Genomic DNA, 11858 nt, shown 5'->3' on the forward strand with positions numbered 1-11858 from the left:
AGGCCCCAATAGTGTTTTAAGTTACATAATTGGTATGGTGCTGAAGGAGGCCATTTGTCCATGGCAACCAGTGACTTTCGGGATACCGCAAGGATCAATGCTTGGACACCCAGCTATTCATAATATATATTAATGGTTTAGGGAGGGGAACCAGTTGTAATGTCTCCAGGTTTTCAGATGACACAAAACTAGCTGGCCAGATGAACTGTGAAGAGGGTGCAGAGAGGCTTCAATGTGATTTGGTGTGGCAAAGCGTACAGCAGATAAAGTACAATGTGGATAAACATGAGGTTAACTCCACCAGCAGCAAAAGCAGGGAGGCAGATTATTATCGTGGTGACAGGATTCAAGTACAGGTGTAGGGGTAATTTGCAGGTGCAATTTGCTGCAATTGTATGATGCCTTGGTGAGATCACACCCGGAGTATTAGAACATAGAACACAGAACAGTACAGCACCGACTAGGCCCTTCAGCCCATGATGCTGTGCCGAACCTTTACCCTAAACGTAAGGTCTATCTAACCTCCACCGCTACCTTATACTATCATCACTATGCCTATCTAATAGCCTCTTAAATGCCCCTAATGAGGCCGATTCCACTACCCTCTCCGGCAATGCATTCCCCGCCCCAACCACTCTCTGAGTAAAGAACCTACTTCTGATGTCTCCCCTATATCTACCTCCACTCACTTTAAAACTATGCCCCCTATTAATAGCTACCTCCACCCTCGGAAAAAGTCTATGGCTATCCACTCTATCTACACCTCTGATCATTTTGTACATTTATTGTGTGCAGTTTTGGTCTGTCTATCCCAGGAAAGATATGGACGGAGTGTAACAAAGGTTTACCAGACTGATTTCTCAGATGACAGAACTAATGTACGAAGACACGCTAGATTGGTTAAGACTTTATACATTGGTGTTTAGAAGAATGATGGGGGGAGTCTCATGGAAACCTGTAAAATTATAACAGGACTAGACAAGGTAAATGCAGGAAGGGTGTTTCCAATGACCAGGGAGTCCAGAACCAGGGGTCTCAAGTTAGGATATGGGTCAGGCCATTCAGACTGAGATGAGGAGTAACTTCTTCATCCAGAGAATGGTGAGCATGTGGAATTATCTGCCATGGAAAGCAGTTGAGGCCAAAGTATTCAATACTGTCAAAAAGAAGAAAGATACAGTATTTAGAGTTAAAGGGATCAAAGAGTATTTGCATTAAGCAGAAACAGGCACTGAGTTGACGGATTAGCCATTATCATACTGAACAGTGGAGCAGACTCGAAGGCCCAAATGTCCTTCTCCCACAACTATTTAATACGTTTCTAGGTCCTTTTATAGTCATACAGTCATCCAGTAATACAGCACCCTTCACTAAGCTCTTCACTCCAACTTATCCATGCCAAACAAACATCCCAATCTGACCTATACCCATTTGCCAGCATTCAGCCCATATCCTTCTAAACCGTTCCTATTCATATACTCATCCAAATGTCTTTTTAATGTTGTAGTTGTATTCACCGCCACTCCTCCTCTGACAGCTCATTCCATACATGCACCATACTCTGTGTGAAAAAGCTACCCCTCGGGTCCTTTCTAAATATTTTCCCTTTCATCTTAAACCCATGCCCTCTAGTTTTGGACTCACCCATCCGAGGAAAAGACCTTGGCTATTCACCCTAGCCATACCCCTCATGAGTTTATAAACCTCTATAAGGTCACCCCTCAGTATCCAACGCTGCAGGAAAAATAGCCCCAGCCTATTCAGTGTTTCCCTATTGCTCAAACCCTCCAGTCCCAGCAACATCCTTATAAATCTTTTCTTCACCCTATCAAGTTTAGAAGCATCCTTCCTTTAGAAGGGTGACCAGAATTGTAATTTAGTCTTCTGACTATTCTTTAGTCCTCTGGCATCACCCCTGAATCTACCACTACTGCTGCAATTTTGATTCACGTTTCTCTCAATACCCTTGGAGACATCTCATGCATCATCTGATGCCTTTGCCTGTCCAATCTTCCTGTGTTGGAGGATAAAATCACTTGTACTTCCTACTTCCCACCTTTACACTATGGCTCACAAAGGAATGAGCAAATGCTGGATGTCAAGCAAAGTTGTAATGCAATCCACAATCAAATAATCTCCCACTGTGTGTTAGCAAATAGCCTTCATTACTGGTGTAAACTATATCTCAATGGTAAAGAACTGATTATACTTGTCAAAATGCTAATATGTGAGCTCAATGTTCATGGGTCAGTACAGCTGCATAATTTCACAGTTTAACATGCAGACATATTTGGAAGTACACAAACAGCAAGAAAGAAGACTGTGTGCATGTGAAGCATAAGTGGGTTACAGCCCATTAGAAGGTAGTGTTGCAAATGTGAACTTAGTTTTAGCAGCCTTTGAAAGGCTCAAGACACTTCCAAAATCATTAACAAGCTTTGACAAGGCTGAAGAGAAATATGATAGGAAATAATAGATGAATGGCAAAGTGACTCAATGTGTATACATGGGTCAGTAGACAAATAGCAGAAGTTGTTCAACACGTAACTTTCTCATTGAACACTCATGAAGTGAAGTTGCTGTGGCATGAAGTGATTACAGGGCGGGTAGCCCTGTTTTCCGCTCCAAGGCACTATACCACTAGATAGAAATTTATGCAAGCCTGAAAGAAAATTGGAGATAGACTGGAGGCTGTATCTGACAGTTAGTCTCAGTGACCATGCGAAAGTTTTGCTGTGTTTTAGCTGCAACTCATTGCATTGTTCCACATTAAGCTCTTAGTTGGCACACAGCCTGTGCAGGTGACCCTTGGACACTTCTAGTTGGATGCTCCAACGCCTGTACAGACAATTGGTGCAAGTGCAGTCATTAGGCCATGCTGCTATCCAATATGTAAAGCAAAGTATGGTTGAAATGCTTCCGAATATTATCCCACATTCATCTTACTTATGATTTTACAAATTGCAGTATATAAGGCACCTTGAGAGGAGAAATTTTCTTCATACACCAATCCTTTGCCAAGTCAAGATACTTGGACTTATATTCATATTTGATGGTGCAAAGGAACCCAAGAGCAAACACAGATGTTGAGCCCAGTGGACAGGAACTCCACAGGCACAATGTTTTGATGTGTGATGAGGAATTCATTTATTTTTCAAATTCATTTAGGGGATGTGGGTATTGATGGCTTGAGACGCATTTATTGCGTATCCATAACAGCCTTGGAGAATGCAATGGTGAGTTTCCTTTTAAATCACTGATCATGTGTTTCCCATTAGTTTGTGGGAAGCTAGGGAAGAGATTACTGGGCCCCTTGCTGAGATATCTGTATCATCAACAGCCATGGGGAAGGTGCCAGAGGACTGGAGGTTGACTAATGTGGTGCCATTATTTCAGAAAGGCAGTAAGGAAAAGCCAGGGAACTCTCAATAAGTCAGCCTCATATTATTGGTGAGTAAGTTATTGTAGGGGATTCTGAGGGACAGGTTTACTGTGCATTTGGAAAGGCAAGATTGATTAAGGAAAGTCAGCATGGCTTTGTGAGTGGGAAATTGTGTTTCACTAACTTGTTTTTTGAAGGGGTGACAAAGAAAATTGATGAAGGCGGAGACCAGATGTTGTCTATATGGATTTCAGCATAGTGTTAAACAAGGTTCTACATGGTAGACTGGTTAGCTAGGTTAGATCACATGGGATCCCGGGAAGCCAACCAAATGAGTACAAAATTGGCTTGAAGGTTGGAGACAGAGGGTGGTAGTGAAGGTTATTTTTTGGACTAGAGGCCTGTGACCAATGGTGTGCCATAAGGACCAGTGTTGGGTCCACTGCTTTTTGTTATTTTTATAAATGATTTGTACGTGACTAGAGGAGGTATGGTTAGTAAATTTGTAGATGACACCAAATTAGGTGATGTATTAGACAGTGAAGAACATTATTTAAGAGTGCAACAGGACCTTCGTCAGATGGGCCAATGGGCAGTACAGTTTAATTCAGATAAATGTAAGGTGTTGCATGTTAGAAAGGTCCACTAGGGCAGGACTTGTACAGTTAGAGGTAGGGCACTGGGGAGTGTTGCCGAACAAAGAGACCTAAGCGTGCAGATCCTTGAAGACAGTGTTTGGCATGCTTGTTTTCATTGGTACACTGAGTACAGGATGTCATGTTGCAACTGCACAGAATATCGGTGAAACCACTTTTGGAACACTGCGAACAAATCTGCTTTCCTCCCCATAAGAAAGATATTGTTAGATATTATTGCAGAAAAGATTTACAAGGATGATGTCAGGACTGGAGGGTTTGAGCTATTGGGAGAGGCTGAATAGGTTGGGGTCTTTTTCATTGGAGCATCAGAAACTGAGGGCTGACCTTATAGACTTTTATAAAATCATGAAGACATGAATACAGTGAATAACCAAGGTAATTTTCCTAGAGTAGGTGAGTACAAAACTAGAGGACTTAGGTTTGAGTTAAGAGGGGAAAGATTTAAGAAGGACCTGAAGGGTAACTTTTCGTGCAGAGAGTGCTATATGTATGGAATGGGTTGACAGAAGAAGTGATGGAGGTGAGTACAATTACAGAATTTAAAAGGCATCAGGATGAGTATATGAATAGGAAGGGTTTAGGAGGATATGGACCAAATGCTGGCAAATGGGACTAGGTTAAATTGGGATGTCTGGTTGGCATGGATAAGTTGAACTAAAGGATCTATTTCTATGCTGTATGACACTATGAAACTGCAATCTATTTGTAAGGGAGTTCCAGGATTTTGTCTCATTGACACTGCAGGAATGACTGTATATTGCCAGGTCAGGATGTTGAGATGTTTGGAGTGGAACTTGTTGGTGGTGGTGCTGTGATGAATCTACTATCCTTGTCCTTTTTGATGACAGTGGTCATGAGTTGGAAGGTGCTACCTAAAGGAGCCTTGATGAATTTCTGCCAAGCATTTTGCAACAAAAGCATAAGTTAGCTTCAAATCTTGTATGCACAAGGAAAAACTCAGCAAGGGCTCCTGATTGTGATTCCTTTCAGGTTACCCAGCTATACATGTGAAGATACTGGATAAGGACAAATTGGGACAAAGATCATGATGTCTTGCACAGTCAAATAACCTGCCAATACCTTCAAACATGAATGTGCAAAGAACAATTCAGAAAAACAGATATCCACTGAGTCAGGAGCGTCAGCAATTTAGAGGAAAATATGGCAAATAAAATTTTAAAAGCTAACAACTTAAACAATACAGAAAATGATGTTAATATTTCTGTTCTAAGTCATTATATTGTCATAACAAAAATCCATATTCAGACACTTCCAACCAGATGTAGCCTTACCTAAAAATCCAGTAACTGATACTGTTCCAATCCACAGACAAAAACAGACAATATCTGACCAGCAGTCACTGATCTTTCAACATCTTTCTGAACACCTGGTGATCCTTGGAAATTTGAATGCTAATGATTAAAAAGTAAATTCCTTGTCAGCTCTGGGTAGGAGCCTGTGCAACACTTTATTTAATGTAACATAGTCATTGTTTGCATGATCTTGCCGGGCTGCTGCTCACATTTATGTGGCATTTTGAGCTACAATGACTGAGATCACATTTTCTCTGCAACCTTCTTCTGCATTTATAGACAGTGGGATGTAAAGTCTTTCTTCACCTGTTCTGCTATTCAGGGCTTTGTGAGCCACACTTTGTCTGGCACCTTCTCCGATCTTGCTTTTATCAGCAGTCCTACAAGGAGCAAGGAGCTCCCAAAAGCATTGTCTAAGTGATCAAGAGACTGCACACATTTTTCCACATCAATATGGTAATGTATAGTTGTGAATAAATATAATTATTTCATTAAATAAGACATATTTTTTAAAAATCCATTCTTACCATTATATAATTATATATGCTGAGGTAAAAACTGACATTAAATGGAGTTGTGGATCATCACACCAACCACAATCCTATTGAATGGCAAAGCAGGCTTGATGGGCTGAAAGGCCTAACTTCTGCTCCAACATCTGATGGTCATAGTGCTGCTCGTGCAGGTTGATAAAATAGCACTTTATTTCAACAAATATAATTTTATATTAAAAGCATATGATCTGATTATGGAAGTTAATAAAACATGGCTTCTATCAAATGAAACGAATAGGTTTGTTGATGCTAAAACAAACTTAACCTCACTGTGGACATTTACTACCTAAATAACAGCTGAAAGTTGCATTAAGCCTGCACACCAATTTGTGACAACACTTGAACTCATTGTCTAGCTACCAATCTACAGTTAGCTCAGACAGCTAGGTGGTGGTTTGTAATGTAACATAATGCCAATAGCTTAAGTTCAATTCATACACTGCGTTGCCAACCCTCAGGTTAAACTCACCATCAGTCTCCTCCTTAATGAGACGGAATGGGACCCTGGCGATTATTTTTTGAACCTTCGCTGTAGATGTTAATTTACACTTACTGAAGAATGTCCCATGCAGAAAGTATTGAGCTTTGCATTAGATGGTTAGTTGTACGTTCTGCCGGCTTCACAGCTGGGTTTTTGTTATTTTTAAATCTGCAAGCACTTACCTGAAATCAGATCCGAAACCAATGTTGGGACTTCTAACTGTTTTCTTCCCCAGTCACTGCCTACAAGAAAATTACACGGCTGTCCCGAATCTGGCTTCTTTCTCTTGTCGGGGAATCCACCAGTAGTTTCTTCATCAAACGTTTGGCGTTTCCAACCGGATTAGGAAAGATGCCTGTAACAGACACAATTGATTGAAATGTTATCAATTGGACACCGTGATGTTTCGCTTCATCACCACAGACTGGAGATGTTCTTCCATATTGTGGATATTGTTGCTCAATGAGTCTAGGAATGGGTATCACTTTGAACATTGCCTAGAAGCCTTTTTTTAAAAAAAAGCACGAAGTACAAGGGAAGAGACACGTGGGAAGTCCAGTGCAAGCACACGTGGTTCCGGGATATTTCCCTGCGTGCTGCTCTATTAGATCAAAGACTTTGGAACAGACAGTTTATTACATTTGATTAATTTGCCCGTCTCCCTCTTGTCTCCCAACACCCCTCCCCATCCCATAAAACAGACTTGCGGAAGGACAGTCTCCTCACATCACTGTTGCCCAGGGCTGTCAGTACACACACTGGGCTGTTTGTTTATTAACGCTTATCAACACCGCTGGAATTCTCTAACGTTTCGTGAGGTCTTTCAGCATCAAAATATTAATTTCAAAATCGTTTTAATAAGGAAATGTAAATTATCCAGTTAAGTTGAGGCGTTGGGGAAATCTGGGATTTGATCGCTGTAGTTTTTTTTTCACAGATGTGCAATATTTAAAATGGAGAAAATAAAGTACAATTGGTCATGAAATTGTTTAAACTATGCCAGGGTTTTACGGTTGTTGAGAGGCAGTCCGAGTCCCGATGGCAGCACTGGTTGTCCATGAGAGGGCGCCACACCCCACAGTAAGCCCCGTCTCCCGTCAAGCAGTTCCTAGTACAAGTCTGAACCGAGCTATGAAAAGGCAATCTCCTCAGTCTGTCACACACACTATCGTTCTCGTTTCAACCAGCCCTGCACCAATGCTGAAAGAATCTAGGGAGGCTTCTAGTAACGAGGTCGCACAAAGAATTTCGTTTTAATGAGCCTCTTGGATGCTGAGGAGTTCTTTTTAAGTCTTGTACATTTCTGTCTGTGAGACGCTGTTCTGTGCTCTTTTAATGTTAATTTGCAAACTAATAGGAATTTTTACCCGTTTTGCTAATCACTGTCACCCCCCGCCACTCCTCCCACCACCATCAACCCCCACCCCCAACCCCAGTGTTGTCTAGGTATCAGAAGGGCATTAGGCAGAATGAGAGTTAAAGAAATTGGACCCAGTTCAGATTTTCAGATGTCACACAGGCTCTCAGTCAAGCAGAAGAATCTGGAAATCAATTCAAATTTGGGGGAGCAGTGTCACTTTCGTTTCCCTAACTGCGTCAGAATATATAATATTCAAACCCTGATATTCAGGAGATTCTAGATGCTAACTCTCGCAGCGGAATCACGTTTCCTTTTTAAGCCCTGGGTCCAGCTAATTATGCGGAGGTCCTGTTTGGAAAAGTTTCGCGAGATAATGCTAAATAATGTTTTATTGTAGAACTTGAAGCTGTGCCCAGCATCCTGCTGTAATCGCACATTTAATGAACTCTGGTAGGGAATACAGTATTGGATTCGAATGTGAAGAGGTGGAGAGCGGTGGAAATCAAATAAATCCACCAAACGGCTTTCTGCTCGCTGATCCGTGCCCAAATTTGAACAAAATAGATTGGTTTGAAACGGAATTTATTCAGTTATAATTTTCGTTGTCATCAGGAACCCGTGCGCACCCGCACAGTCGTTCACCCAAGTGGTGGATGGCTGAAGTGTGCTTCGTACGGAACGTTTTATTCCCCAATGACTGTTCGTCTGGGGGATGTTTTGCCAAAGGTAAACAATGGGGAAGGAATGAAAGGGACGTTTTTTTGTCCTACGATCAAAAGCGTTTGTTGGTTGTTGCAAGGGTCCGTTTGCTCCAGTGCATCTCTCTGAAAGCCTCTAGTAAAGAGGGTCTCTCTCTCTCTCGAAGTTCCCCGCATCTAATACATGGCAATTTGCATTCTGCCTCTCCCCCAGCCCACCGCCCCAATCCTCCTCCCGAAATGACTCTCAGCGAGCCAACGCTATCGAGGAATTATCTTCCTCTTGCCATACATCGACCGCACAAGGAACCGAGTAAAAGATTGAAACATTAAACCCTGCAGTCGCCATTCCTTCTTTACCTCCTTTGTCTTTCTCTGCCCTGTGCTTTTCCTCGTCTTTTGCAAATGTTTATATAAACTCTAGACAATGCACCGCACAGCCACACACGATTTTGCATACACGCATGCTGACTGAGTTCCCACAGTCTCGCCACATACACACACCGCTAACATGCACATACTCACAACACACACTTGCATTCACACCTCAGCTCTGCATCCCTACGCGTCGTCAGACTCTCCCAGACATATAACCCGGCTAGACACACACATGCAGAATACTCACGCACTAGATCCAGTCAGACACACACACACACACACACACACAGCATGTTCGCGCACACGCCCTCACACTCATTCACAGAGTCAGGGACAGGATCGCGTTCACCCACAACGCGCACACCCCTCCTCACTCTCGCCTCATTCGTGCTTGCAAGGTCTTACATTCATTCGCTTCAGGTTTCTGACATGTGCTCGCCCTGCCTCTGCCAGCCTCCTGCGTTGTTTTCTTTGTGTTCTTTCCGTCCCTCAACATCGCCCTCCTGCTCACTTAATCACAACCTCCAATACTTCCTCCAGCCCCATTAAAGCAGGTACCTCCAATATTTATAGCCTTTGGTCAAACCCATTTCAAATTTCGGAGCAATTTCACCAATGATTATTCATATGCACAAATCACGGCATTCAAATTCTGCTGCAACTTTACCTCTCGCAGGTCGGATGCTCAAGAAAGTCCTTTAAAACGCGTTGTACGGTCCCAGGCTTGAAAATGTTAGGAGGTGCCGCTGAAACGGGTGCTTGAGCAAATGTTGTTCCGAGCCTGGACTCGACTTGCCCGGTCACTCTCTGGAGCCTCGAGCCGGAACAGAGTGTGTAATCGTGGGCACCAGTGGCTGCTCTCAGCCGGAGGGGAGAAAGAAGTACAATTCTAAATTGCAGCAAGTTCAAATGCGGGATTTGACACCTATCATTATTCCGTCAGCATAGTGGAGGGTGGAGCCCCCACGTCTTTGGGGCTGGATCGCCGGGAAAAAAAGGACATCTGAATCTTGGATGAATTACAAAGAGCCAATTGATGAAAAGACTCCCACGGCCACCTTTAACCCTTAAAAGAACATTGTCCACTGTATAAAGTTTACTCTTTCCCACCCCCCTAGACCAGCAGGTCGCTTCTTCTCATGAAGGGACCTCTTTGAGGTACCCGATCTCCGATGAAATGTATCTGCCCAATCAGTTCTTCAAAGATGAGTTTGAATGAGAGTGGGAAATTAAGAGCGGCCCCATTTTATAGCCAATGCCGAGCCGTGATAGGGCTGATTGCCCGCGAATAGCTAGGAAGTGCAGGTAGCACAGGAAGCGATCTCTCTGCAATGGTTTTGCTGACCATCTTGTGTGAATTGACGATATTCAGTAATCTGCCTCTTACCAGTACCCCACTTCACCTTCCCATCTCCCCCCTCCCCCGCCCCATTCGAGTTTAATGTGGTTGTTAGGGTTCTGGGCTGTCTAACAGGTACCTAGACTGTGCAACCGAATTGTCGTCAAACGGTTTGTGAAACAAAGCAAATGATGATCTGAGATAATGGGAAAAGTAGGTTTCGCCCTGATAGTAGAGTTAACTGTTCAAAGCAGCATTGACAGTCCCGACTGAAAATAAGAGTGAATCTGTTAGGGGAAAAGAAGGGGGAAAAATGTTACGAACAGGCTACCATAGTTAAAACGGTTTAATTAACGTGGATTTAAAACAAATCGAAAGAATTGGCTATGGTGGAAATCAGAAGCAAAAAAAAACAGAAATTGCTGTAAAGGCTCCAGCTAGAAATAAGGAAGGGTCACTGAACCCGAAGAGTTAAGCCTGATTTCTCTCCGCAGATGTTGCCAGACCTGCTGAGCTTCCCTAGCAATTTCTGGGTTTTTTTGTTAAAAATGTGGATTGCCGTTAGCACTACCGTTTAGCACCATTTTGCAAATGAATGTGCCAACTGCTAAACGATTGAGAGTAATTTCAAGACAAAAGGATTCACTGGTTTGGAATATCACCTTTCATTTATTCCGCTAGCCGAGTGCCGACAGTGGAGAGCAACTATCAGCTGGTTTCCACCGAAGGAACCACTGACCACAGATGGAAAATAAAGGGGCAGGGAGGTTCGATATTGCTAGCTGGAGTGGGGTCCCGCTGCCGCGCAGCTTGCGGTAGTCTAGTGGGAATTGTTAATATGTGATTCAAATCCCGTGTTCAGAACCAACGCTGACCGTTTTGGGGCTCAATGAAGCACTGAATCACAACGGTGTATGTTAGCCGCTGTTAAAATGAGGCGTGCCCCTGCGTTAATGGTGGGCTGCCGTCACTTTAACTGGCGGAGCCAAGTCCTCCTCCTGGTTACACTGAGCGCCGGTGTACTCCCGAGATTTTGCAGAGTTCTGACAAATTGCAGGAGGTTCATCTTGAAACGGGGAGAGTTAAAGAAACGTTAATGAAGCCACATTGGCACCAGCAGTGCGAACACAAAGGATTTCATTGAAACACAGGCTTCACGATGGGGTTTGTAAAAGCTGGAGAGACAGAATAACACAAGGGGTTACAGATTGTTGCTCGCAGCGCAACAATCCAAGTAGAACCATTTAGCAAACAGAAAGTTACAGCAAGCATCTTCCCTTGCAATGTGGCAGTGCTTTAAGGATAGACAACATGGAATTCCCTCACTGATTCTTGGACTGTTATTTGCATGGGGATGGACTGCAATCTGGCTTTAGCTTTGGAGATCGTCCTTAAAGATCAGTTAAAATGAATGGAATCGTGGTTCTCGGGACGAGCTTCTGTCTTGGTTTATGGGTTAATCAACTGGCGGGGTTGGTGGGGGGGTGCTAACGGTGTAAGGGCAGATAGCAAATCGATAGAAGGCTGGCCGAACGGTACGCTACTTGGACCAAAAGAGCCGCCACTTCCTTCACAATTTCTAAACGTCTGAACGGGTACGTCCTTTCGGCTGAGTTGAAGACACAAATGAGTTGAGGAGAGTTACAGCAGAGGCTGTGCAGAGTAATGGCATGTGCTGAGAGAGAGGGCGTGTT

The 11858-nt window shown here is 43.3% G+C and overlaps 1 protein-coding gene across 4 annotated transcripts in view; it reads right to left on the bottom strand.

Moving 5' to 3' along the window:
- Positions 1-10016, bottom strand: part of LOC125450757 (versican core protein-like) — a 180813-nt gene extending 170797 nt beyond the window's left edge. For 3 of the 4 annotated variants that reach the window (XM_048526883.2, XM_048526882.2, XM_048526880.2), the window contains exons 1-2: positions 9493-10016; positions 6572-6744 (exon numbers count right to left, since the gene is read on the bottom strand). The gene's annotated coding sequence lies outside the window, so the exon portion shown is untranslated. Of the gene's footprint in view, positions 1-6571; positions 6745-8807; positions 9134-9492 lie in introns of those variants that run through there. The other variant, XM_048526881.2, reaches the window with a different exon arrangement.
- Between the last annotated feature and the right edge of the window lie 1842 nt (positions 10017-11858).

Source organism: Stegostoma tigrinum, chromosome 3 (assembly GCF_030684315.1).
Source record: "Stegostoma tigrinum isolate sSteTig4 chromosome 3, sSteTig4.hap1, whole genome shotgun sequence".
Lineage (NCBI taxonomy): Eukaryota > Metazoa > Chordata > Chondrichthyes > Orectolobiformes > Stegostomatidae > Stegostoma > Stegostoma tigrinum.